The sequence below is a fragment of the Hyla sarda genome, chromosome 10 (assembly GCF_029499605.1).
Source record: "Hyla sarda isolate aHylSar1 chromosome 10, aHylSar1.hap1, whole genome shotgun sequence".
NCBI lineage: Eukaryota > Metazoa > Chordata > Amphibia > Anura > Hylidae > Hyla > Hyla sarda.
In genome coordinates, this window is record NC_079198.1 from 135,668,019 (window position 1) to 135,695,258 (window position 27,240).

The 27,240-nt window shown below is 44.0% G+C and overlaps 5 non-coding genes across 5 annotated transcripts; 3 read left to right on the plus strand and 2 right to left on the minus strand.

The window, feature by feature from the left end:
- The first annotated feature begins 3,519 nt into the window (after positions 1 to 3,519).
- On the plus strand, positions 3,520 to 3,602 carry TRNAL-CAG (transfer RNA leucine (anticodon CAG)). Its single transcript has one exon. It is a non-coding gene; the product is annotated as a tRNA-Leu (tRNA).
- A 5,347-nt stretch (positions 3,603 to 8,949) lies between these two features.
- TRNAL-CAG (transfer RNA leucine (anticodon CAG)) lies at positions 8,950 to 9,032 on the plus strand. Its single transcript has one exon. It is a non-coding gene; the product is annotated as a tRNA-Leu (tRNA).
- A 3,533-nt stretch (positions 9,033 to 12,565) lies between these two features.
- Positions 12,566 to 12,638, minus strand: TRNAF-GAA (transfer RNA phenylalanine (anticodon GAA)). The gene has a single exon. It is a non-coding gene; the product is annotated as a tRNA-Phe (tRNA).
- A 4,014-nt stretch (positions 12,639 to 16,652) lies between these two features.
- On the plus strand, positions 16,653 to 16,735 carry TRNAL-CAG (transfer RNA leucine (anticodon CAG)). Its single transcript has one exon. It is a non-coding gene; the product is annotated as a tRNA-Leu (tRNA).
- Positions 16,736 to 24,027: 7,292 nt separating this feature from the next.
- Positions 24,028 to 24,100, minus strand: TRNAF-GAA (transfer RNA phenylalanine (anticodon GAA)). The gene has a single exon. It is a non-coding gene; the product is annotated as a tRNA-Phe (tRNA).
- Positions 24,101 to 27,240: the final 3,140 nt, after the last annotated feature.

The following is a 27,240-nucleotide window of genomic DNA, read 5'->3' on the forward strand; positions in this document are numbered from 1 at the left end:
CAGGAAAATTTATACGTTTAAAATTGTCATCTTCTGACCCCTATAACTTTTTTATTTTTCCATGTTCAGGGTGGTATGAGGACTCATTTTTTGCGCCGTGATCTGAAGTTTTTATCGGTATGATTTTTGTTTTGATCGGACTTTTTGATCACTTTTTATTCATTTTTTTAATGGTATAAAAAGTGACCATAATACGCTTTTTTGGACTTTGGAATTTTTTTGCGCATACGCCATTGACCGTGCAGTTTAATTAATGATATATTTTTATAGTTCGGACATTTACGCACGCGGCGATACCACATATGTTTATTTATTTTATTTTTTTTACACTGTTTTATTTTTTTTATGGGAAAAGGGGGGGGATTCAAACTTTTATTAGGGAAGGGGTTAAATGACCTTTATTAACACTTTTTTTTTACATTTTTTTTGCAGTGTTATAGGTCCCATAGGGACCTATAACACTGAACACACTGATCTCTTATACTGATCATTGTTATCCCATAGGGACCTATAACACTGAACACACTGATCTCCTATGCTGATCACTGGCGTGTATTAACACGCCTGTGATCAGCATTATTGGCGCTTGACTGCTCCTGTCTGGACACCGAGGATCGGACACCGAGGAGGCAGGTAAGGGCCCTCCCGGTGTCCGATCAGCTGTTCGGGACGCCGCGATTTCACCGCGGCGGTCCCGAACAGCCCGACTGAGCAGCCGGGTCACTTTCAGTTTCACTTTAGAAGCGGCGGTCAGCTTTGACCGCCGCTTCTAAAGGGTTAATACCGCACATCGCCGCGATCGGCGATGTGTGGTATTAGCTGCGGGTTCCGGCCGTTGATTAGCGCCGGGACCGACGCGATATGATGCAGGATCGCGGCGCGATCCAGCTTCATATCGCGGGAGCCGGCGCAGGACGCAAATATACGTCCTGCGTCGTTAAGGGGTTAAACCTCACGGTCAATGGCGTACAGGTAAAAAAATTCCAAAGTCCAAAAAAGCTTATTTTTGGTCACTTTTTATACCATTAAAAAGTGATCAAAAAGTCCTATCAAAACAAAAATCATACCGATGAAAACTTCAGATCATGGCGCACAAAATGAGTCCTCATACCGCCCTGTACGTGGAAAAATAAAAAAGTTATAGGGGTCAGAAGAGGACATTTTTAAACGTGTTGTAATGCCGAGCGCTCCGGTCCCCGCTCCTGGACCGGAGCGCTTACGGCGTGTGTCCCCAGGCAACGCTCTGGCGTCTCAGCGTGTGCGCCCCCGCTCTCCAGGGTGCGCGCGCATCGGGACTCTTAGATCTAAAGGGCCAGTGAACCGGTGATTGGGGCCTTGCCCAAGTTGTTTAATTAAGGGTTAAGCTTTGTGAGAGGGAGTGCTGTTTGGACTTTATTAGGCCTCACCTGTGCACTGCCTATAAGTACCATCTCCTCCCACAGCCTCCTGCCGGATCTTTGTTGCCTTGAGCCTGAGTGAAAGCGGTCTTTGTTCCTGTGTTCCCTGCCTGTGTCCGTACCCGTTGCTATTGACTACCGCCTGTGAACCGTTGCTGCCTGCCCTGACCATTTGCTCCGTCTGACTACGCGTTTGCCTGATCCTCTTGTACCTTGCCTTATCTCAGCAGCCAGAGAGGTTGAGTCGTTACTGGGTGTAACGACCTGGGGGTTACCTGCCGCAGCAAGTCCATCCCGCTTTGCGGCGGGCTCTGGTGAAGACCAGTAACTCCTTAGACACCGTTCCCCTGGTACGGCCCACGTCATCACCTCTCTGGCTCAGCGGATCCACCACCAGCCTCCACTACCAGCAAAGATCCTGACAGTAAGATCCGGCCATGGATCCCGCTGAGGTGCCTTTGTCAAGTGTCGCTGACCTTACCACCATTGTGGCCCAGCAATCTCAGCAGATCACTCAGCAAGGTCAACTGAACCAGATGTCCGCCATGATGCAGCAACTTCTGACAGCCCAGCAGCAACCATCTCCACCGCCTGCTCCTATGCCACCCACTCAGCCTGCTTCCGTTTCCAGCTCCAGATACCGCCCTTGCTACTGCCCAGTCCTTCTGCCAAGAATTCCGGAGTGTTTTTGAGGAACCAGAAGGGTTGCCTCAGCAGAGACTGCCTTGTTGACCCTGAATCAGGGAAATTCTTCTGTGGGCGAATACGCCATCCGTTTTCGCACTCTGGCCTCGGAACTGTCCTGGAATAATGAAGCGCTCTGTGCCACGTTCAAGAATGGTCTGTCCAATGACATAAAAGATGTTCTTGCCGCACGGGAAATGCCTTCTACCCTGAGTGACCTCATCCACTTGGCCACCAGGATTGATATGCGTTTCGCCGAGAGACGTGAGGAACTGCTACAAGAAGTAGGAAGTGCTCGCTCCAAGCGCAATCCTCGTTTGGCTCCTGTCTTCCAGCATCCACCGCAGCTGTCTACTGGGCCTCCCGCCGAGGAAGCCTTGAAGGTGGACCGGTCTCGCCTGACCCCACAAGAGAGGAGTCGCCGCAGAAATGAGAATCTCTGTCTGTACTGCGCTAGTATGGAGCATTTGCTAAAGGACTGTCCTCTTCGTCCTCCGCATCAGGGAATGGCACGCACCCAGTAAACGTGGGAGAGGCGTTACTAGGCCTCACCGTATCCGTGCGGATCTCCACTCCTGCCAAGACATCTTTCACTGCGGTTGCCTTTCTGGATTCCAGCTCTGCCGGCAACTTCATTGACGCTTCACTTATTCACAAGTACAGCATCCCGGTAGTTCGTCTTCACAAGTCATTCTATATCTCCACTGTCAACGGAGAGAGGCTTGACGGTACCGTGCAATTCCGTACTGAGCCCATCTAGATGGATATTGGGGTTCTTCATTCTGAGAAGTTGGAGTTCTTCGTGCTTCCCCACTGCACCTCTGAACTACTATTAGGACTACCCTGGCTCCTCTGTATTATATCATGTATCCCCCTCTCATCTCCTGTATTATATCATGTATCCCCCTCTCATCCCCTGTATTATATCATGTATCCCCCTCTCATCCCCTGTATTATATCATGTATCCCCCTCTCATCCCCTGTATTATATCATGTATCCCCCTCTCATCCCCTGTATTATATCATGTATCCCCCTCTCATCCCCTGTATTATATCATGTATCCCCCTCTCATCCCCTGTATTATATCATGTATCCCCCTCTCATCCCCTGTATTATATCATGTATCCCCCTCTCATCTCCTGTATTATATCATGTATCCCCCTCTCATCCCCTGTATTATATCTTGTATCCCCCTCTCATCTCCTGTATTATATCATGTATCCCCCTCTCATCCCCTGTATTATATCATGTATCCCCCTCTCATCCCCTGTATTATGTCTAGTTCTGCACTGTACCATTATTATCCATTGTTCCATTATAGCTGCCCATGTGTATATCAGTCACATGACAGTAAAATAAAAGTATCAGTGAGTGAAATGTGGGAAACCTTTACTGTCAGCTGGATTGGAAAGAGTTAAACACACAGGAGGATTTCAAGTCAGGATGGCCGAGCGGTCTAAGGTGCTGCGTTCAGGTCGCAGTCTCCTCTGGAGGCGTGGGTTCGAATCCCACTTCTGACATAAATTTTTTCAAGTAGTTTTTATTTTTTTTAAGTAGTATAATATAAAAAACCCTACATAAATTGAGTATTGGGTGTAAATGTTACTGAAAAGTGCACTGCGCAGAGACTGAAACCGCTCAAATTTACATAATGGCGTTTTTTTGTTTTTTCAATTTTGTCCTACAAATAATTATTTGTTTCACCATAGATTTTGTGGTGAAATGGCTGATGTCATTACAAAGTTAAATTGGTAAACCATAAAACAATCCCTCATATAGGTCTGTAGGTGGAAAACTGAAAGCGTTATGAAGGTGAGGGAGGAAAAAACGAAAGTGAAAAAACAAAAAAACGGAAAAACACCTTAAGGGGATAAAAGAGTAGTCCAGTATTGAAAAACGTATCCCCTATCCTAAGGATAGGGTATAAGTTTCAGATCTTGAGGGTCCGACCTCTGGGGCCCCCACAATCACCTGTACAGGGCCCTGGCAGTCTGCGGTAGGGGGCGTGTCGACCACCTCATGAAGCGGCGGCTGACACATCCCCTCAATAAACTCTATGGCAGAGCCGGAGCGCTGCATTCCGCAATCTCTAGCTCTGCCATAGCGCTGTATTGAGGGAGCGTGTCAACCGCCACTTTGTGCGGAGAGCCCGGGGCACGTAAGGGAGAATGCAGGGTGTTTTTCAATACTGGACTACTCCTTTACATGTTGTCTATGGAGAGAAGAGGGGTAAACTGCTACCAGACAGCTCTGGATTATATCTCTTCCAGAACAAGAGGAGATCAGAAAAATCTCTAATTTCTTCAGTTTAACTCTTTGTATACTATGATCCGCCATTTCTTCAGTCTCTGGCACACACAGGAAATGACCCCTCCACCTCTTCAGATGTATCACAGGCAAAAAGAGAAGAGTCGAACAAACCAGAACACAAGTGCAGTGTGAACATAGCCTTACATATCATCCAGACCCGCCGGTTGTCATTTCTATATAGCAGTTTAAAAAAATATATAATAATAATAAAAATAAAACCTGCCGAAACCCGGGACCTTTAGATCTTCAGTCTAACGCTCTCCCAACTGAGCTATTTCGGCTGTTCTCTACTTCTTAAAGGGACAGTGGACAGTACACAGGGTCTAATATTGTGCAACTATAGAGGTTACAGGAAGCTTCTTATCTTTTCCTTACATGTAGAACAGAACTGAACAGACAAATCTTTTTGTGACTTATGGTACAACCCCCAGGTGCAAGAGGGCAGGTAAAATTATCAGCCCCGGGGTACAAGACTCTAATGCAGTGTTTTCCAACCTGTGTGCCTCGAGGTGTTGTAAACTAGAAATCAAAGCGTTTTGACCTGACGAAGTGCTTCGGCGCGCAACGGTCCGTCGCCAGCTCCATACTCCTGCGTCTCGTCCATCAGGTCCCCTTAATGTTTCACCCCATTTTGCTTGCTAAGCAATAAAGAAGCACCTACATATTACCTGGTGAGTGCTCCGCTTCATTCTTTTTCATATTACATACTACTGTCGCCTCGATAGCATGGTCCCATCCACAGAGGACCTCCAGCAGCTTCCAGAGGCCGTGTTATATTCAGAGGGTACAGTGTGTGGTAGCATTATATTCAGAGGGTACAGTGTGTGGTAGTATTATATTCTGTGGTACAGTCTGTGGCAGTATTATATTCAGGGGTACAGTGTGTGGCAGTATTCAGGGGTACAGTGAGGGGTTGTATTATATTCAGGGGTACAATGTGTGGCAGCATTATATTCTGGAGTACAGTGTGTGGCAGTATTATATTCAGGGGTAGGCAGTATTCAGGGGTACAGTGAGGGGTTGTATTATACTCAGGGGTACAGTGTATGGCAGTATTATATTCAGGGGCACAGTGTGTGGTAGTATTATATTCAGGGGTACAGTGTGTGGAAGTATTATATACAGGGGTACAGTGTGTGGCAGTATTATATTCAGGGGTACAATGTGCAGCTGTATTATATTCAGGGGTACAATGTGTGGCTATATTATAGTCAGGGGTACAGTGTGTGGCAGTATCATATTCAGGGGTACAGTGTGGGGTAGTACATTCAGGGGTACAGTGTGTGGCAGTATTATATTCCGGGGCACAGTGTGTGGTAGTATTATATTCAGGGGTACAGTGTGTGGCTGTATTATATTCAGGGGTACAATGTGTGGCAGTATTATATTCTGTGGTACAGTGTGTGGCAGTATTATATTCAGGGGTACAGTGTGGGGTAGTATATTCAGGGGTACAGTGTGTGGCAGTATTATATTCAGGGGTATAGTGTGTGGCTGTATTATATTCTGGGGTACAGTGTGTGGTAGTATTATATTCAGGGGTACAGTGTGCAGCTGTATTATATTCAGGGGTACAGTGTGTGGCTGTATTATATTCAGGGGTATAGTGTGTGGCTGTATTATATTCAGGGGTACAGTGTGTGGCTGTATTATATTCAGGGGTATAGTGTGTGGCAGGATTATATTCAGGGGTACAGTGTGTGGTAGTATTATATTCAGGGGTATAGTGTGTGGCTGTATTATATTCAGGGGTACAGTATGTGGCTGTATTATATTCAGGGGTACAGTGTGTGGCAGGATTATATTCAGGGGTACAGTGTGTGGCAGTATTATATTCAAGGGTACAGTGTGAGGCAGGATTATATTCAAGGGTACAGTGTAAGGCAGTATTATATTCAAGGGTACAGTGTGTGGCTGTATTATATTCAGGGGTACAGTGTGTGGCAGCATTATATTCAGGGGTGCAGTGTGTGGCAGTATTATATTCAGGGGTACAGTGTGTGGCATTATTACAGTATTCAGGGGTACAGTGTGGGGTAGTATATTCAGGGGTACAGTGTGTGGCAGTATTATATTCAGGGGTATAGTGTGTGGCTGTATTATATTCTGGGGTACAGTGTGTGGTAGTATTATATTCAGGGGTACAGTGTGCAGCTGTATTATATTCAGGGGTACAATGTGTGGCTGTATTATATTCAGGGGTACAGTGTGTGGCAGTATTCAAGGGTACAGTGTGTGGCTGTATTATATTCAGGGGTATAGTGTGTGGCTGTATTATATTCAGGGGTACAGTGTGTGGCTGTATTATATTCAGGGGTATAGTGTGTGGCAGGATTATATTCAGGGGTACAGTGTGTGGTAGTATTATATTCAGGGGTATAGTGTGTGGCTGTATTATATTCAGGGGTACAGTATGTGGCTGTATTATATTCAGGGGTACAGTGTGTGGCAGGATTATATTCAGGGGTACAGTGTGTGGCAGGATTATATTCAAGGGTACAGTGTGAGGCAGGATTATATTCAAGGGTACAGTGTAAGGCAGTATTATATTCAAGGGTACAGTGTGTGGCTGTATTATATTCTAGGGTACAGTGTGTGGCAGCATTATATTCAGGGGTGCAGTGTGTGGCATTATTATATTCAGGGGTACAGTGTGTGGTAGTATATTCAGGGGTACAGTGTGTGGATGTATTATATTCAGGGGTACAGTGTGTGGCTGTATTGTATTCTGGGGTTCAGTGTGTGGCTGTATTATATTCAGGGGTATAGTGTGTGGCAGTATTATATTCAGGGGAACAATGTGTGGCTGTATTATATTCAGGGGTACAGTGTGTGGCAGTATTATATTCAGTGGTACAGTGTGTTGCGGTATTATATTCAGGGGTACAGTGTGTGGTGGTATTATATTCAGGGGTACAGTGTGTGGTAGTATTATATTCAGGGGTACAGTGTGTGGCAGTATTATATTCAGGGTGCAGTGTATGGCAGTATTATATTCAGGGATACAGTGTGTGGTAGTATATTCAGGGGTACAGTGTGTGGCAGTATTATATTCAGGGATACAGTGTGTGGTAGTATATTCAGCGGTACAGTGTGTGGTAGTATTATATTCAGGGGTACAGTGTGTGGCAGTATTATATTCAGGGGTACAGTGTGTGGCAGTATTCTATTCATGCGTACAGTGTGTGGTAGTATTATATTCAGGGGTACAGTGTGTGGCAGTATTATATTCAGGGGTACAGTGTGTGGTAGTATTCTATTCATGGGTACAGTGTGTGGTAGTATTTAGGTCATACATCCTCCACACTTCAGTTGCTCTTTCCTTCTTGGCACTGAAGCCGCTATTTGTGAACCAGGCCTTAGCGTTCAGCTCGGACCTTCACCGGATGGCAGACCTGGTTCAGCGGACCCTCGCTAAAAATTGTTGAGTACCCCTGGTTTAACCCCTTCCAACTATAGGACGTATGCATACGTCCAATCATCCGACATGTTCGCGCATTTGGATGTATGCATACGTCCTAGCGATCTCCGGCACTGCCGCGAGCAGTGCAGGGGATCGGCGACAGGACCCGGCTGTTAATCACAGCCGGATTCCCGCCTCAGCTGCTGGATGCTGCGATCACGCTGGTCCCTACGCTCTCCCCCTGTTCTCCAATGGCGGCGCCGCGACATGATTGCGGGTCACCTTTGGTTGCTATGGTAGCAGGAGGTCAGATCATGATCTCCTGTCTGCCTGCTACGGAAGCCTGTGTGATCCAGCCAGAGGCTGTAGTGTCTGCAGCTCATCAGGTCATACTGTGCTGCAGTACAAATGTATTACAGCATAGACATGCAAACAAAAAGAAACGAACACAAGTCCGGCACTGCTACATCCTGATGAAGTGGCTGGTTAGGGTGAGTAGCCTCGGTATGACAGCTGTGTTGGAAGTCTGTGCCGGTGCTCTGACTTAGTTACATAGCGAAGTAAATCCATAAAATGAAGAAGATAAGTCGGCACTCACCAGATTCTTCCAATTCTCTTTATTTCTTATACTCACAAAAATTATACCAAAAAAAAGTAGAGCTCATCCCGCAAAAAATAAGCCCTTACTCAATGGCGTCGGACAAAAAATGTAAAAGTTGCGGTTGTTGGAAAATGAATGGCAGAAAAAGAACATAGAAAGCGATATAACATGGGTATCGCCATAATCATGGTGACCCACAGAATGATTATATCTTTAGTGCCTCAGGGGCCTAATGGATAAGGCACTGGCCTCCTGAGCCAGGGATTGTGGGTTTGAGTCCCATCTGGGGTAGAATGCATTTCCCCTACTTTTTTGTACACCCATTATGCTGTTTATTGCAATCCTTACATGTTTTATGGAACAACGACATCTACATAAAGAGGCGCTGTTTATTTTTACTATAAAGGATTCAAAAGAAATGTTGTTTTATCCATTGTTCCATTATAGCTGCCCATGTGTATATCAGTCACATGACAGTAAAATAAAAGTGAAAGGTGGGAAAACTTGTGTTGTCACCTGGATTGGAAAGAGTTAAACACAAAAAGAACATCAAGTCAGGATGGCCGAGCGGTCTAAGGCGCTGCGTTCAGGTCGCAGTCTCCTCTGGAGGCGTGGGTTCGAATCCCACTTCTGACAATAATGTTTTTAACTTCTGAATCATGAGGAATCTGTGTTTACTCTCAATCCTCTGTATGATATCATGTATCCCCCTGTATTATATCATGTATCCCCCTCTCATCCCCTGTATTATATCATGTATCCCCCTGTATTATATCATGTATCCCCCTCTCATCCCCTGTATTATATCATGTATCCCCCTCTCATCCCCTGTATTATATCATGTATCCCCCTGTATTATATCATGTATCCCCCTCTCATCCTCTGTATTATATCATGTACCCCCTGTATTATATCATGTATCCCCCTCTCATCCTCTGTATTATATCATGTATCCCCCTCTCATCCTCTGTATTATATCATGTATCCCCCTCTCATCTCCTGTATTATATCATGTATCCCCCTCTCATCTCCTGTATTATACCATGTATCCCCCTCTCATCTCCTGTATTATATCATGTGTCCCCCTCTCATCCCCTGTATTATACCATGTATCCCCCTCTCATCTCCTGTATTATATCATGTATCCCCCTCTCATCCCCTGTATTATATCATGTATCCCCCTCTCATCCTCCTCTCATCCCCTGTATTATATCATGTACCCCCTGTATTATATCATGTATCCCCATCTCATCCCCTGTATTATATCATGTATCCCCCTCTAATCCCCTGTATTATATCATGTATCCCCCTCTCATCCCCTGTATTATATCATGTATCCCCGTCTCATCCCCTGTATTATATCATGTATCCCCCTCTCATCTCCTGTATTATATCATGTATCCCCCTCTCATTCTCTGTATTATTAGTGTTGCTCGCGAATATTCGCAATTCGAATTTTTTCGCGAATATCGCATATTCGCGAATTCGCGAATATTCGCGAATATAGCGCTATATATTCGTAATTACGAATATTCGTTTTTTTTTTTTGTTTTGTTTTTTTTTCACAGTGATCATCCCTTTCTGCTTCCAGCTTGTGTGGTGTAAAGAAGGCTGTAATACCTACTGTGTGAGACTGGTGTGCGAATTTTCGCATATACGAAAATTTGCATATGCTAATTTTCGCATATGCAAATTTTCACTAAAGCAATTTTCGCATATGCAGATTTTCGCATATGTAATTTTCGCATGCGCGAATATTCGCATATGCGAAAATAAAATGAGGATATTACGAATATGCGAATATTCTTCCACATATTCGCGAATATTCGCGAATTCGAATATGGCCTATGCCGCTCAACACTATGTATTATATCATGTATCCTTCTCTCATCCTCTGTATTATATCATGAATCCCCCTCTCATCCTCTGTATTATATCATGTATCCCCCTCTCATCCCCTGTATTATATCATGTATCCCCCTCTCATCCCCTGTATTATATCATGTATCCCGCTCTCATCCTCTGTATTATATCATGTATCCCCCTCTCATCCTCTGTATTATATCATGTATCCCCCTCTCATCTCCTGTATTATATCATGTATCCCCCTCTCATTCCCTGTATTATATCATGTATCCCCCTCTCATCTCCTGTATTATATCATGTATCCCCCTCTCATCCCCTGTATTATATCATGTATCCCCCTCTCATCCTCTGTATTATATCATGTATCCCCCTCTCATCCTCTGTATTATATCATGTATCCCCCTCTCATCCCCTGTATTATATCATGTATCCCCCTCTCATTCCCTGTATTATATCATGTATCCCCCTCTCATCTCCTGTATTATATCATGTATCCCCCTCTCATCCTCTGTATTATATCATGTATCCCCCTCTCATCCTCTGTATTATATCATGTATCCCCCTCTCATCCTCTGTATTATATCATGTATCCCTCTCTCATCCCCTGTATTATATCATGTATCCCCCTCTCATCCTCTGTATTATATCATGTATCCCCCTCTCATCTCCTGTATTATATCATGTATCCCCCTCTCATTCCCTGTATTATATCATATATCCCCCTCTCATCCCCTGTATTATATCATGTATCCCCCTCTCATCCCCTGTATTATATCATATATCCCCCTCTCATCCTCTGTATTATGTCTAGTTCTGCACTGTACCATTATTATCCATTGTTCCATTATAGCTGCCCATGTGTATATCAGTCACATGACAGTAAAATAATAGTATCAGTGAGGGAAATGTGGGAAACCTTGTATTTTCACCTGGATTAGAAAGAGGTAAACACCAAAGGGAATATCAAGTCAGGATGGCCGAGCGGTCTAAGGCGCTGCGTTCAGGTCGCAGTCTCCTCTGGGGTCGAATCCCACTTCTTTTAAAACCCACAGAGTATCTGCATCATGAGGGAAGACGAAAAAGGCTCTAAGCAAATATTTTCATCAAAACGTGTCCCACATCCAACAATCGGAGGCGGCCTCACTTCAGATGGGACCCTAACACACTTACTGTACTCACCTCTGCTGGACATAACGCCTCTGACTGGGTGACATGTAGGATCCACTGTCAAAAATAAATAATAAAAGTTATAGGGGTCAGAAGATGACAATTTTAAACATTCTATGTTTTGGTGCACGTAGTTATAATTATTAGTAGTATAATAAAATAAACCTACATAAATTGGGTATTGGTGTACATTTTACCGAAAAGTGCCCTGCGTAGAGACTGAAGCCGCTCAAAATTACAAAATGGCGTTGGTTTGTTTTTTCAATTTTGTCCCACAAATAATTTTTTGTTTTGCTGTAGATTTTGTGGTGAAATTACGGATGTCATTACTAAATAAAATTGGTACCCCATAAAACAAGTCCTCATATAGGTCTGTTGGTGGAAAACTGAAAGCGTTATGATTTTTAGAAGGTGAGGAGGAAAAACGAAAGTGAAAAAACGGAAAATCCCCTTAAGGGGATAAAGGAGTAATCCAGTATTGAAAAACGTTTTTAGATTTTGAGGGTTCGACCGCTGGGACCCCCACAATCACCTGTACAGGGCCCTGGCAGTCCGCGGGTAGGGGGCGTGTCGACCACCTCACAAAGCGGCGGCTGACACTCCCCCTCAATAAACTCTATGGCAGAGCCGGAGCGCTTCATTCCGCAATCTCTAGTTCTGCCATAGCGCTGTATTGAGGGAGCGTGTCAACCGCCGCTTGATGCAGAGAGCCCGGGGCACGTAAGGGAGATTGCAGGGTGTTCCAGCGGCCGGACTCCCCGCAATCAATAACTTTTCCCCTATACTTAGGATAGGGGATAAGTTTTTCAATACTGGACTACTCCTTTACATGTTGTCTATGGAGAGAGGAGGGGTAAGATGCTACCAGACAGCTCTGGATTATATCTCTTCCAGAAAACAACAGGAGATCAGAAAAATCTCTAATTTCTTCAGTTTAACTCTTTGTATACTATGATCCGCCATTTCTTCAGTCTCTGGCACACACAGGAAAAGACCCCTCCACCTCTTCAGATGTATCACAGGCAAAAAGAGAAGAGCCGAACAAACCAGAACACAAGGGCAATGTGAACATAGCCTTACATATCATCCAGACCCGCCGGTTGTCATTTCTATATGGCAGTTTAAAAAATACAATCTGCCGAAACCCGGGATCGAACCAGGGACCTTTAGATCTTCAGTCTAACGCTCTCCCAACTGAGCTATTTCGGCTGTTCTTTACTTCTTAAAGGGACAGTACACAGGATCTAATATTGTACAACCATAGAGGTTGCAGGAAGCTTCTTATCTTTTATTTCCAGAACAGTCCTTACATGTAGATTAGAACTGAACAGACAAATCTTTTTGTGACTTATGGTACAACCCCCGGGTGCAAGAGGGCAGGTAAAATTATCAGCCCCGGGGTACTAGACTCTAATGCAGTGTTTTCCAACCAGTGTGCCTCACAATGTTGCAAACCTACAACTCAAAGTGTTCTGGCCTGACGAAGTTCTTCGGCGCTCAACGGTCCGTCTCCAGCTCCATACTCCTGTATATTACCTGGTGAGTGCTCCGCTTCATTCTTCTTCATATTACATCCTACTGTCTCCTCGATAGCGTGGTTCCATCCACAGAGGACCTCCAGCAGCTTCCAGGGGCCGCGTTATATTCAGGGGCATTATTATATTCAGGGTACAGTGTGCGGCAGCATTATATTCAGGGGTACAGTGTGTGGCAGTAGAGATGAGCGAACTTACAGTAAATTCGATTCGTCACGAACTTCTCGGCTCGGCAGTTGATGTCTTTTCCTGCGTAAATTAGTTCAGCCTTCAGGTGCTCCGGTGGGCTGGAAAAGGTGGATACAGTCCTAGGAAAGAGTCTCCTAGGACTGTATCCACCTTTTCCAGCCCACCAGAGCACCGGTAAGCTGAACTAATTTATGCAGGAAAAGTCATCAACTGCCGAGCCGAGAAGTTCGTGATGTATCGAATTTACTGTAAGTTCGCTCATCTCTATGTGGCAATATTATATTCAGGGGTACAGTGTGTGGTAGTATTATATTCAGGGGTACAGTGTGTGGCAGTATTATATTCTGAGGTACAGTGTGTGACAGTATTATTTTCAGGGGTACAGTGTGCGGCAGTATTATATTCTGGGGTACAGTGTCTGGCAGTATTATACTCATGGGTACAGTGTGTGGCAGTATTATATTCAGGGGTATAGTGTGTGGCAGTATTATATTCTGGGGTAAAGTATATGGCAGTATTATATTCAGGGATACAGTGTTTGGCAGTATTATATTCTGGGGTACAGTGTGTGGCAGTATTATTTTCAGGGGTACAGTGTGTGGCAGTATTATATTCTGGGGTACAGTGTGTGGCAGTATTATTCTCAGGGGTACAGTGTTTGGCAGTATTATATTCTGGGGTACAGTGTGTGGCAGTATTATATTCTGAGGTACAGTGTGTGGCAGCATTATATTCATGGGTACAGTGTGTGGCAGTATTATATTCTGGGGTACAGTGTGTGGCAGTATTATATTCAGGGGTACAGTGTGTGGCAGTATTATATTCTGGGGTACAGTGTGTGGCAGTATTATATTCTGGGGTACAGTGTGTGGCAGTATTATATTCTGGGGTACAGTGTGTGGCAGTATTATATTCAGGGGTACAGTGTGTGGCAGTATTATATTCTGGGGTACAGTGTGTGGCAGCATTATATTCAGGGGTACAGTGTGTGGCAGTATTATATTCAGGGGTACAGTGTGTGGCAGTATTATATTCTGAGGTACAGTGTGTGGCAGTATTATATTCTGAGGTACAGTGTGTGGCAGTATTATATTCAGGGGTACAGTGTGTGGCAGTATTATATTCTGGGGTACAGTGTGTGGTAGTATTATATTCTGGGGTACAGTGTGTGGCAGTATTATTTTCAGGGGTACAGTGTGTGGCAGTATTATGTTCTAGGGTAAAGTGTGTGGCAGTATTATATTCAGGGGTGCAGTGTGTGGCTGTATTATATTCAGGGGTACAGTGTGTGGCAGTATTATATTCTGGGGTACAGTGTGTGGCAGTATTATATTCTGGGGTACAGTGTGTGGCTGTATTATATTCAGGGGTACAGTGTTTGGCAGTATTATATTCTGGGGTACAGTGTTTGGCAGTATTATATTCTGGGGTACAGTGTGTGGCAGTATTATATTCAGGGGTACAGTGTTTGGCAGTATTATATTCTGGGGTACAGTGTGTGGCAGTATTATATTCTGGGGTACAGTGTGTGGCTGTATTATATTCAGGGGTACAGTGTGTGGCTGTATTATATTAAGGGGTACAGTGTGTGGCAGTATTATATTCAGGGGTACAGTGTGTGGCAGTATTATATTCTGGGGTACAGTGTGTGGCATTATTATATTCAGGGGTACAGTGTGTGGCAGTATTATATTCAGGGGTACAGTGTGTGGCAGTATTATATTCTGAGGTTCAGTGTGTGGCAGTATTATATTCTGGGTTACAGTGTGTGGCAGTATTGTATTCTGGGGTACAGTGTGTGGCAGTATTATATTCAGGGGTACAGTGTGTGGCAGTATTATATTCAGGGGTACAGTGTGTGGCAGTATTATATTCTGAGGTACAGTGTGTGGCAGTATTATATTCAGGGGTACAGTGTGTGGCAGTATTATATTCTGGGGTACAGTGTGTGGCAGTATTATATTATGGGGTACAGTGTGTGGCAGTATTATTTTCAGGGGTACAGTGTGTGGCAGTATTATATTCTGGGGTAAAGTGTGTGGCAGTATTATATTCAGGGGTACAGTGTGTGGCAGTATCATATTCTGGGGTACAGTGTGTGGCAGTATTATATTCAGGGGTACAGTGTGTGGCAGTATTATATTCATGGGTACAGTGTGTGGCAGTATTATATTCAGGGGTACAGTGTGTGGTAGTATTCTATTCATGGGTACAGTGTGTGGTAGTATTTAGGTCATACATCCTCCACACTTCAGTTGCTCTTTCCTTCTTGGCACTGAAGCCGCTATTTGTGAACCAGGCCTTAGTGTTCAGCTCGGACCTTCACCGGATGGCAGACCTGGTTCAGCGGACTCTCGCTAAAAATTGTTGAGTACCCCTGGTTTAACCCCTTCCAACTATAGGACGTATGCATACGTCCAATCATCCGACATGTTCGCGCATTTGGATGTATGCATACGTCCTAGCGATCTCCGGCACTGCCGCGGGCAGTGCAGGGGATTGGCGACAGGACCCGGCTGTTAATCACAGCCGGAGTCCCGCCTCAGCTGCTGGATGCTGCGATCACGCTGGTCCCTACGCTCTCCCCCTGTTCTCCAATGGCGGCGCCGTGACATGATTGCGGGTCACCGTTGGTTGCTATGGTAGCAGGAGGTCAGATCATGATCTCCTGTCTGCCTGCTACGGAAGCCTGTGAGATCCAGCCAGAGGCTGTAGTGTCTGCAGCTCATCAGGTCATACTGTGCTGCAGTACAAATGTATTACAGCATAGACATGCAAACAAAAAGAAACGAACACAAGTCCGGCACTGCTACATCCTGATGAAGTGGCTGGTTAGGGTGAGTAGCCTCGGTATGACAGCTGTGTTGGAAGTCTGTGCCGGTGCTCTGACTTAGTTACATAGCGAAGTAAATCCATAAAATGAAGAAGATAAGTCGGCACTCACCAGATTCTTCCGATTCTCTTTATTTCTTATACTCACAAAAATTATACCAAAAAAAGTAGAGATCATCCCGCAAAAAATAAGCCCTTACTCAATGGCGTCGGACAAAAAATGTAAAAGTTGCGGTTGTTGGAAAATGAATGGCAGAAAAAGAACATAGAAAGCGATATAACATGGGTATCGCCATAATCATGGTGACCCACAGAATGATTATATCTTTAGTGCCTCAGGGGCCTAATGGATAAGGCACTGGCCTCCTGAGCCAGGGATTGTGGGTTTGAGTCCCATCTGGGGTAGAATGCATTTCCCCTACTTTTTTGTACACCCATTATGCTGTTTATTGCAATCCTTACATGTTTTATGGAACAACGACATCTACATAAAGAGGCGCTGTTTATTTTTACTATAAAGGATTCAAAAGAAATGTTGTTTTATCCATTGTTCCATTATAGCTGCCCATGTGTATATCAGTCACATGACAGTAAAATAAAAGTGAAAGGTGGGAAAACTTGTGTTGTCACCTGGATTGGAAAGAGTTAAACACAAAAAGAACATCAAGTCAGGATGGCCGAGCGGTCTAAGGCGCTGCGTTCAGGTCGCAGTCTCCTCTGGAGGCGTGGGTTCGAATCCCACTTCTGACAATAATGTTTTTAACTTCTGAATCATGAGGAATCTGTGTTTACTCTCAATCCTCTGTATGATATCATGTATCCCCCTGTATTATATCATGTATCCCCCTCTCATCCTCTGTATTATATCATGTATCCCCCTCTCATCCCCTGTATTATATCATGTATCCCCCTCATATCTCCTGTATTATATCATGTATCCCCCTCTCATCTCCTGTATTATATCATGTATCCCCCTCTCATCTCCTGTATTATATCATGTATCCCCCTCTCATCCTCTGTATTATATCATGTATTCCCCTCTCATCCTCTGTATTATATCATGTATCCCCCTCATATCTCCTGTATTATATCATGTATCCCCCTCTCATCCCCTGTATTATATCATGTATCCCCCTCTCATCTCCTGTATTATATCATGTATCCGCCTCTCATCCCCTGTATTATATCATGTATCCCCCTCTCATCCTCTGTATTATATCATGTATCCCCCTCTCATCCTCTGTATTATATCATGTATCCCCCTCTCATCCTCTGTATTATAGCTTGCTCTTTTTGAGTGTTGCTGTGTAAGAGGGGGCGTGAAAGAGGAGTTTCAAAAACTGTGATTATCTGTTGTGCGGAGTGAATCTGTGGAGTGGGTGCGACTGCCTATAGCCCACATTCTTATTTTGGGTAAGTTTTTCTCTTTTGCACATAGTGGGATAACTGTTAGAGTTTAAACACCCTTTTTCATTTTTTTTTTTTTTTTTCTCTGTTCCACCTCTAGGGGGAGGAGGAGTAGATTGGGCACAGGTGTATAAATCTTAGCTTGGGACTCTTATTGAGAGCTTGCTCTCTTTGAGTGTTGCTGTGTAAGAGGGGGCGTGAAAGAGGAGTTTCAAAAACTGGAGTTTGAAAGCAGGAGGTTGAGATCGCTGTGAGTTTTCATTTTTGAACCCACAGGGTCTACAAAAAATTTTAAGTGTCATTTTGACTGTCTGTTTTTTCCTATACATTTGTGAAATCCCCATAATTAGATGGCCTCCATGTTGGAAAATGCAGTCCAATGTACATCCTGTTCAATGTATGCAATCCTTGAACAACAGTTTGAGGGTGCATATTGTTGTGCGAGATGTGTGCTAGTTGTCCGTTTGGAAGCCCAGATCCTGCATCTAGAGGGGCGACTGGCAACAATGAGAAGCATTAACAACATGGAGAGGAGTCTCCTGCTCACTGAGCAGGCACTCTCGGGAATAGAGGTGGGGGAGGACAGTGGGACGGAGTTGCAGGACAGTCAGGCAGTTAGCTGGGTTACAGTTAGAAAGAGGGGTAGGGGAAAAAGTGTCAGGGAGGCTAGTCCTGAACTGGCACACCCCAACAAGTTTGCCCGCTTGGCAGATGAGGGGGATGCCATTACAGAGCTAGCAGAACTGCAGCAGGATACCGCCTCTGACCGCCAGGGGGGTGTCTGCTCCAGTAAGGAGGGAGGGAGGAGTACAGGGCAGGCCAGACAGGTACTAGTGGTGGGGGACTCAATTATTAGGGGGACAGACAGGGCAATCTGTCACAAAGACCGGGATCGCCGAACAGTGTGCTGTCTGCCTGGCGCACGAGTTCGGCACATCGCGGATCGGGTTGACAGGTTGTTGGGCGGGGCTGGAGAGGACCCAGCAGTCATGGTACATATTGGCACCAATGACAAAGTAAGAGGTAGGTGGAGTGTCCTTAAAAATGATTTCAGGGACTTAGGCCGCAAGCTTAAGGCAAGGACCTCCAAGGTAGTCTTTTCTGAAATACTATCAGTACCACGAGCCGCACCAGAGAGGCAGCGGGAGATCAGGGAGGTAAACAAGTGGCTCAGAAGCTGGTGTAGGAAGGAAGGGTTTGGGTTCATGGAGAACTGGGCTGACTTCGCTGTCGGTTACCGGCTCTACCGTAGGGACGGGCTGCACCTCAATGGGGAGGGTGCAGCTTTGCTTGGGGAGAAGATGGCTAGAAGGGTGGAGGAGTGTTTAAACTAGGGACTTGGGGGGAGGGAACCTACAGCAAAGAGGGGGAAGAAAGTGTAGATAGAGAGGTGGGAATTATAATTGTACCTGGGGGTGGAGCGGAGGGAGGGGTTAGAATAGTTAATAGGAATAGGCTTCATAGGAAAATAAAACTTACACCCTTGAATCCCATTAACCCCAATAACATAAAGGATGGAAATGTAAAGTGTATGTTCACAAATGCCAGAAGCCTAGCAAATAAAATGGGGGAGCTTGAGGCCTTGATACTGGAGGAACATATTGATATAGTTGGGGTCACTGAGACATGGCTGGACTCCTCGCATGACTGGGCTGTCAATCTGCAGGGGTTTACATTGTTTCGCAAGGATAGAATGAACAGAAAAGGTGGTGGAGTCTGTCTGTATGTAAGAAGTGGTATGAAAGTCAGTGTGAACGATGCCATAGTGTGTGATGATTCTGAGGATGTGGAATCATTGTGGGTAGAATTACAAAAGGAGGGAAATACTGAAAAAATTATATTTGGGGTAATCTACAGACCCCCTAATATCACTGAAGAGATAGAAGTTCGGCTTCATAAACAAATAGAGAGGGCCGCCCGGGCAGGTACAGTGGTAATAATGGGAGATTTTAACTATCCAGATATAGATTGGGGTCCGGGGTTGGCTAAAACTACAAAGGGGCGACAATTCCTAAATTTATTGCGGGATAATTTTATGGGCCAGTTTGTGGAGGACCCAACCAGAAGTGATGCCTTGTTGGATCTGATCATTTCCAACAACGCAGAGCTGGTTGGTAATGTAACTGTGCGGGAAAACCTTGGTAATAGCGACCACAATATAGTTACTTTGGACTTAAAATGTAGAAAACAAAGACAGGCGGGGAAGGCAAAAACATATAACTTTAAAAAGGCAAATTTCCCTGGGCTGAGGGCTGCACTACAGGACATAGACTGGGGGGAGGTGTTCTCAAATACTGATACAGAAGGTAAATGGGACATCTTTAAATTAACTCTAGATAACTATACAGCTAAATATATACCAAAGGGGAACAAATATAAACGATTGAAACTAAATCCTACATGGCTGACAAATGATGTTAAAAGAGCAATAAACAGCAAAAAAATAGCCTTCAAAAAATACAAATCTGATGGGTCAGCGATAACATTTAAACAGTACAAGGAGCTTAATAAAATCTGTAAAAATGTAATAAAAACAGCAAAAATTCAAAATGAGAGACAGGTGGCCAAAGAAAGCAAAACTAATCCTAAATATTTTTTTAGATATATAAATGCAAAAAAACCAAGGACAGAGCATGTAGGACCCCTTAATAATGATAATGGGGAGGTTGTCACAGGCGATCAAGAGAAGGCGGAGCTACTGAATGGGTTCTTTAGTTCTGTATACACTATGGAAGAAGGAGCTGACATTGGCCAGGTCAGTGCTGGTAACACATCATGTACAGGTCAGTGCTGGTAACACATCATGTACAGGTCAGTGCTGGTAACACATCATGTACAGGTCAGTGCTGGTAACACATCATGTAATGTACTGAACTGGCTTAATGTAGAGATGGTACAAGGTAAGTTAAGTGATATAAATGTAAGCAAATCCCCAGGACCGGATGGACTACACCCAAGAGTTCTTAGAGAGGTAAGTTCAGTAATATCTGTACCCCTGTTCATGATATTTAGAGATTCTCTGGTGTCTGTTATTGTGCCAAGGGACTGGCGCAAGGCGAATGTGGTGCCAATCTTCAAAAAGGGCTCTAGGTCTTCCCCAGGAAACTATAGACCGGTAAGTTTAACGTGCATTGTGGGTAAATTGTTTGAAGGACTTATAAGGGATTACATACAGGAATACATAGGGGATAATTGTATTATAAGTGATAGCCAGCATGGGTTTACTAAGGATAGAAGTTGTCAAACCAATCTAATTTGCTTTTATGAAGAGGTGAGTAGAAGCCTTGACAGAGGAATGGCTGTGGATATAGAGGGGGGCTGTGGATATAGAGGGGGGGCTGTGTATATAGAGGGGGGCTGTGTATATAGAGGATTGGCTGTGGATATAGTGTTTCTGGATTTTGCTAAAGCATTTGATACTGTCCCTCATAGACGTCTGACAGGTAAGTTAAGGTCTTTGGGTTTGGAAATTTTAGTTTGTAACTGGATTGAACACTGGCTCATGGATCGTACCCAGGGAGTGGTGGTCAATGATTCGTACTCTGATTGGTCCCCGGTTATTAGTGGTGTACCCCAAGGTTCAGTACTGGGACCGCTGTTGTTTAATTTATTTATCAATGATATAGAGGATGGTATTAACAGCTCTGTTTCTATCTTTGCAGATGACACCAAGCTTTGTAGCACGGTACAGTCTATAGAGGATGTGTATAAGTTACAAGATGACTTGGATAGACTAAGTGTCTGGGCATCCACTTGGCAAATGAGGTTCAATGTGGATAAATGTAAAGTTATGCATCTGGGTACTAATAACCTGCATGCATCGTATGTCTTAGGGGGGATTAAACTGGCAGAGTCACTGGTAGAGAAGGATCTGGGTGACTTGTAGATCAAAGACTACAGAATAGCATGCAATGTCAGGCTGCTGCTTCCAAAGCCGGCAGGATATTGTCATGTATCAAAAGAGGCATGGACTCAAGGGACAGGGACATAATACTCCCCCTTTATAAATCATTGGTACGGCCTCACCTGGAATATGCTGTTCAGTTTTGGGCACCTGTCCATAAAAGGGACACTGCGGAGTTGGAAAGGGTGCAGAGACGCGCGACTAAACTAATATGGGGCTTGGAACATCTTAGCTATGAGGAGCGATTAAAGGAGTTACAATTGTTTAGTCTTGAGAAGAGACGTTTAAGGGGGGATATGATAAACATATATAAGTATATTAATGGCCCATACAAAAAATATGGAGAAAAACTGTTCCAGGTTAAACCCCCCCAAAGGACGAGGGGGCACTCCCTCCGTCTGGAGAAAAAAAAGTTTAGTCTCAAGGGGCGACATGCCTTCTTTACCGTGAGGACTGTGAATTTATGGAACGGTCTACCTCAGGAACTGGTCACAGCAGGAACAATTAACAGCTTTAAAACAGGATTAGATACATTCCTGGAACAAAATAAGATTAATGCTTATGAAGAAATATAAAATCTCATCCCTTCCCCAATATCGCGCCACACCCCTACCCCTTAATTCCCTGGTTGAACTTGATGGACATATGTCTTTTTTCGACCGTACTAACTATGTAACTATGTATCCCCCTCTCATCCCCTGTATTATATCATGTATCCCCCTCTCATCTCCTGTATTATATCATGTATCCCCCTCTCATCCCCTGTATTATATCATGTATCCCCCTTTCATCCTCTGTATTATATCATGTATCCCCCTCTCATCCTCTGTATTATATCATGTATCCCCCTCTCATCTCCTGTATTATATCATGTATCCCCCTCTCATCTCCTGTATTATATCATGTATCCCCCTCTCATCCCCTGTATTATATCATGTATCCCCCTCTCATCCTCTGTATTATATCATGTATCCCCCTCTCATCCTCTGTATTATATCATGTATCCCCCTCTCATCCTCTGTATTATATCATGTATCCCCCTCTCATCCCCTGTATTATATCATGTATCCCCCTTTCATCCTCTGTATTATATCATGTATCCCCCTCTCATCCTCTGTATTATATCATGTATCCCCCTCTCATCTCCTGTATTATATCATGTATCCCCCTCTCATTCCCTGTATTATATCTTGTATCCCCCTCTCATCCCCTGTATTATGTCTAGTTCTGCACTGTACCATTATTATCCATTGTTCCATTATAGCTGCCCATGTGTATATCAGTCACATGACAGTAAAATAATAGTATCAGTGAGTGAAACGTGGGAAACCTTGTATTTTCACCTGGATTAGAAAGCGGTAAACACCAAAGTGAATATCAAGTCAGGATGGCCGAGCGGTCTAAGGCGTTGCGTTCAGGTCGCAGTCTCCTCTGGGGTCGAATCCCACTTCTGACAATAATGTTTTAAAACCCACAGAGTATCTGCATCATGAGGGAAGACTGAAAAGGCTCTAAGCAAATATTTTCATCAAAACGTGTCCCACATCCAACAATCGGAGGCGGCCTCACTTCAGATGGGACCCTAACACACTTACTGTACTCACCTCTGCCGGACATAACGCCTCTGACTGGGTGACATGTAGGATCCACTGTCAAAAATAAATAATAAAAGTTATAGGGGTCAGAAGATGACAATTTTAAACATTCTATGTTTTGGTGCACGTAGTTATAATTATTAGTAGTATAATAAAATAAACCTACATAAATTGGGTATTGGTGTACATTTTACCGAAAAGTTCACTGCGTAGAGACTGAAGCCGCTCAAAATTACAAAATGGCGTTGGTTTGTTTTTTCAATTTTGTCCCACAAATAATTATTTGTTTTGCTGTAGATTTTGTGGTGAAATTACGGATGTCATTACTAAATAAAATTGGTACCCCATAAAACAAGTCCTCATATAGGTCTGTTGGTGGAAAACTGAAAGCGTTATGATTTTTAGAAGGTGAGGAGGAAAAACGAAAGTGAAAAAACGGAAAATCCCCTTAAGGGGATAAAGGAGTAGTCCAGTATTGAAAAACGTTTTTAGATTTTGAGGGTTCGACCGCTGGGACCCCCACAATCACCTGTACAGGGCCCTGGCAGTCCGCGGGTAGGGGGCGTGTCGACCACCTCACAAAGCGGCGGCTGACACTCCCCCTCAATAAACTCTATGGCAGAGCCGGAGCGCTTCATTCCGCAATCTCTAGTTCTGCCATAGCGCTGTATTGAGGGAGCGTGTCAACCGCCGCTTGATGCGGAGAGCCCGGGGCACGTAAGGGAGATTGCAGGGTGTTCCAGCGGCCGGACTCCCCGCAATCAATAACTTTTCCCCTATACTTAGGATAGGGGATAAGTTTTTCAATACTGGACTACTCCTTTACATGTTGTCTATGGAGAGAGGAGGGGTAAGCTGCTTCCAGACAGCTCTGGATTATATCTCTTCCAGAAAACAACAGGAGATCAGAAAAATCTCTAATTTCTTCAGTTTAACTCTTTGTATACTATGATCCGCCATTTCTTCAGTCTCTGGCACACACAGGAAAAGACCCCTCCACCTCTTCAGATGTATCACAGGCAAAAAGAGAAGAGCCGAACAAACCAGAACACAAGGGCAGTGTGAACATAGCCTTACATATCATCCAGACCCGCCGGTTGTCATTTCTATATAGCAGTTTAAAAAATAAAAAATCTTGCCAAAACCCGGGATCGAACCAGGGACCTTTAGATCTTCAGTCTAATGCTCTCCCAACTGAGCTATTTCGGCTGTTCCTTACTTCTTAAAGGGACAGTACACAGGCTCTAATATTGTACAACCATAGAGGTTGCAGGAAGCTTCTTATCTTTTATTTCCAGAACAGCCCTTACATGTAGATTAGAACTGAACAGACAAATCTTTTTGTGACTTATGGTACAACCCCCGGGTGCAAGAGGGCAGGTAAAATTATCAGCCCCGGGGTACTAGACTCTAATGCAGTGTTTTCCAACCAGTGTGCCTCACAATGTTGCAAACCTACAACTCAAAGTGTTCTGGCCTAACGAAGTTCTTCGGCGCTCAACGGTCCGTCTCCAGCTCCATACTCCTGTATATTACCTGGTGAGTGCTCCGCTTCATTCTTCTTCATATTACATCCTACTGTCTCCTCGATAGCGTGGTTCCATCCACAGAGGACCTCCAGCAGCTTCCAGGGGCCGCGTTATATTCAGGGGCATTATTATATTCAGGGTACAGTGTGCGGCAGCATTATATTCAGGGGTACAGTGTGTGGCAGTAGAGATGAGCGAACTTACAGTAAATTCGATTCGTCACGAACTTCTCGGCTCGGCAGTTGATGTCTTTTCCTGCGTAAATTAGTTCAGCCTTCAGGTGCTCCGGTGGGCTGGAAAAGGTGGATACAGTCCTAGGAAAGAGTCTCCTAGGACTGTATCCACCTTTTCCAGCCCACCAGAGCACCGGAAAGCTGAACTAATTTATGCAGGAAAAGTCATCAACTGCCGAGCGGAGAAGTTCGTGATGTATCGAATTTACTGTAAGTTCGCTCATCTCTATGTGGCAGTATTATATTCAGGGGTACAGTGTGTGGTAGTATTATATTCAGGGGTACAGCGTGTGGCAGTATTATATTCTGAGGTACAGTGTGTGGCAGTATTATTTTCAGGGGTACAGTGTGTGGCAGTATTATATTCTGAGGTACAGTGTCTGGCAGTATTATATTCATGGGTACAGTGTGTGGCAGTATTATATTCAGGGGTATAGTGTGTGGCAGTATTATATTCTGGGGTAAAGTATGTGGCAGTATTATATTCAGGGGTACAGTGTTTGGCAGTATTATATTCTGGGGTACAGTGTGTGGCAGTATTATTTTCAGGGGTACAGTGTGTGGCAGTATTATATTCTGGGGTACAGTGTGTGGCAGTATTATTCTCAGGGGTACAGTGTTTGGCAGTATTATATTCTGGGGTACAGTGTGTGGCACTATTATATTCAGGGGTACAGTGTGTGGCAGTATTAAGTATTATATTCTGAGGTACAGTGTGTGGCAGTATTATATTCAGGGGTACAGTGTGTGGCAGTATTATATTCTGGGGTACAGTGTGTGGCAGTATTATATTCTGAGGTACAGTGTGTGGCAGTATTATATTCTGGGGTACAGTGTTTGGCAGTATTATATTCTGGGGTACAGTGTGTGGCAGTATTATATTCTGGGGTACAGTGTGTGGCAGTATTATATTCTGGGGTACAGTGTGTGGCAGTATTATATTCAGGGGTACAGTGTGTGGCAGTATTATATTCAGGGGTACAGTGTGTGGCAGTATTATATTCTGAAGTACAGTGTGTGGCAGTATTATATTCTGGGGTACAGTGTGTGGCAGTATTATATTCTGGGGTACAGTGTGTGGCAGTATTATATTCAGGGGTACAGTGTGTGGCAGTATTATATTCAGGGGTACAGTGTGTGGCAGTATTATATTCTGGGGTACAGTGTGTGGCAGTATTATATTCTGAGGTACAGTGTGCGGCAGTTTTATATTCTGTGGTACAGTGTGTGGCAGTATTATATTCAGGGGTACAGTGTGTGGCAGTATTATATTCTGGGGTACAGTGTGTGGTAGTATTATATTCTGGGGTACAGTGTGTGGCAGTATTTTCAGGGGTACAGTGTGTGGCAGTATTATATTCTGGGGTAAAGTGTGTGGCAGTATTATATTCTGGGGTACAGTGTGTGGCTGTATTATATTCAGGGGTACAGTGTGTGGCAGTATTATATTCTGGGGTACAGTGTGTGGCAGTATTATATTCTGGGGTACAGTGTGTGGCAGTATTATATTCTGGGGTACAGTGTGTGGTAGTATTATATTCTGGGGTACAGTGTGTGGCAGTATTTTCAGGGGTACAGTGTGTGGCAGTATTATATTCTGGGGTACAGTGTGTGGCAGTATTATATTCTGGGGTACAGTGTGTGGCAGTATTATATTCTGGGGTACAGTGTGTGGTAGTATTATATTCTGGGGTACAGTGTGTGGCAGTATTTTCAGGGGTACAGTGTGTGGCAGTATTATATTCTGGGGTAAAGTGTGTGGCAGTATTATATTCTGGGGTACAGTGTGTGGCTGTATTATATTCAGGGGTACAGTGTGTGGCACTATTATATTCTGGGGTACAGTGTGTGGCAGTATTATATTCAGGAGTACAGTGTTTGGCAGTATTATATTCAGGGGTACAGTGTGTGGCAGTATTATATTCTGGGGTACAGTGTGTGGTTTAAAGGATTAAGAAAATACAATCTGCCAAAACCCAGGATCAAACCAGGGACCTTTAGACTAGCATTCTCCCAAAGAAGCTATTTAAGCTGCGGACTACTTTTTTTATGGTACAATACACCGGCTCTAAATTATATGGTATCCCAAAAGAATTTGCTTGTCAATTAAAAAACAAGAGTTTATGTAAATAAGGTCAAAGTTAATTGAAACATGATTATACACCCACCAAGATACCTGTGTAAACGTTAAAAACAGGGGGGCAGAAATTCACATGCAATTGATAATACATAAGGTATAAGTAATGAAATCATGATAACATGCAAGGGGTTAATTGATTGCCAGTGCAACTGAAAATTCATTAATAATCTCTTGCCATCCATTGTCATTTCTAGATAATTGTTTAAAGAATGAAGAATAGATAATCTGTAAATTCCCAGAATCGAACCAATGACCTTCAGATCTGCAGTCTAACGCTCTTCCAACTGAGCTATTACAAGTATGTACTATTTTTAAAGGCACAGTACACAGACTTTAAATTATGTGTTTATTATGCCTATATGTTTCCTAACAAGTGTGCCTCTAGCTATTGAAAAACTACAACTCCCAACCACAGGGGGCAGTAGTCCTCCACAGGGGGCAGTAGTC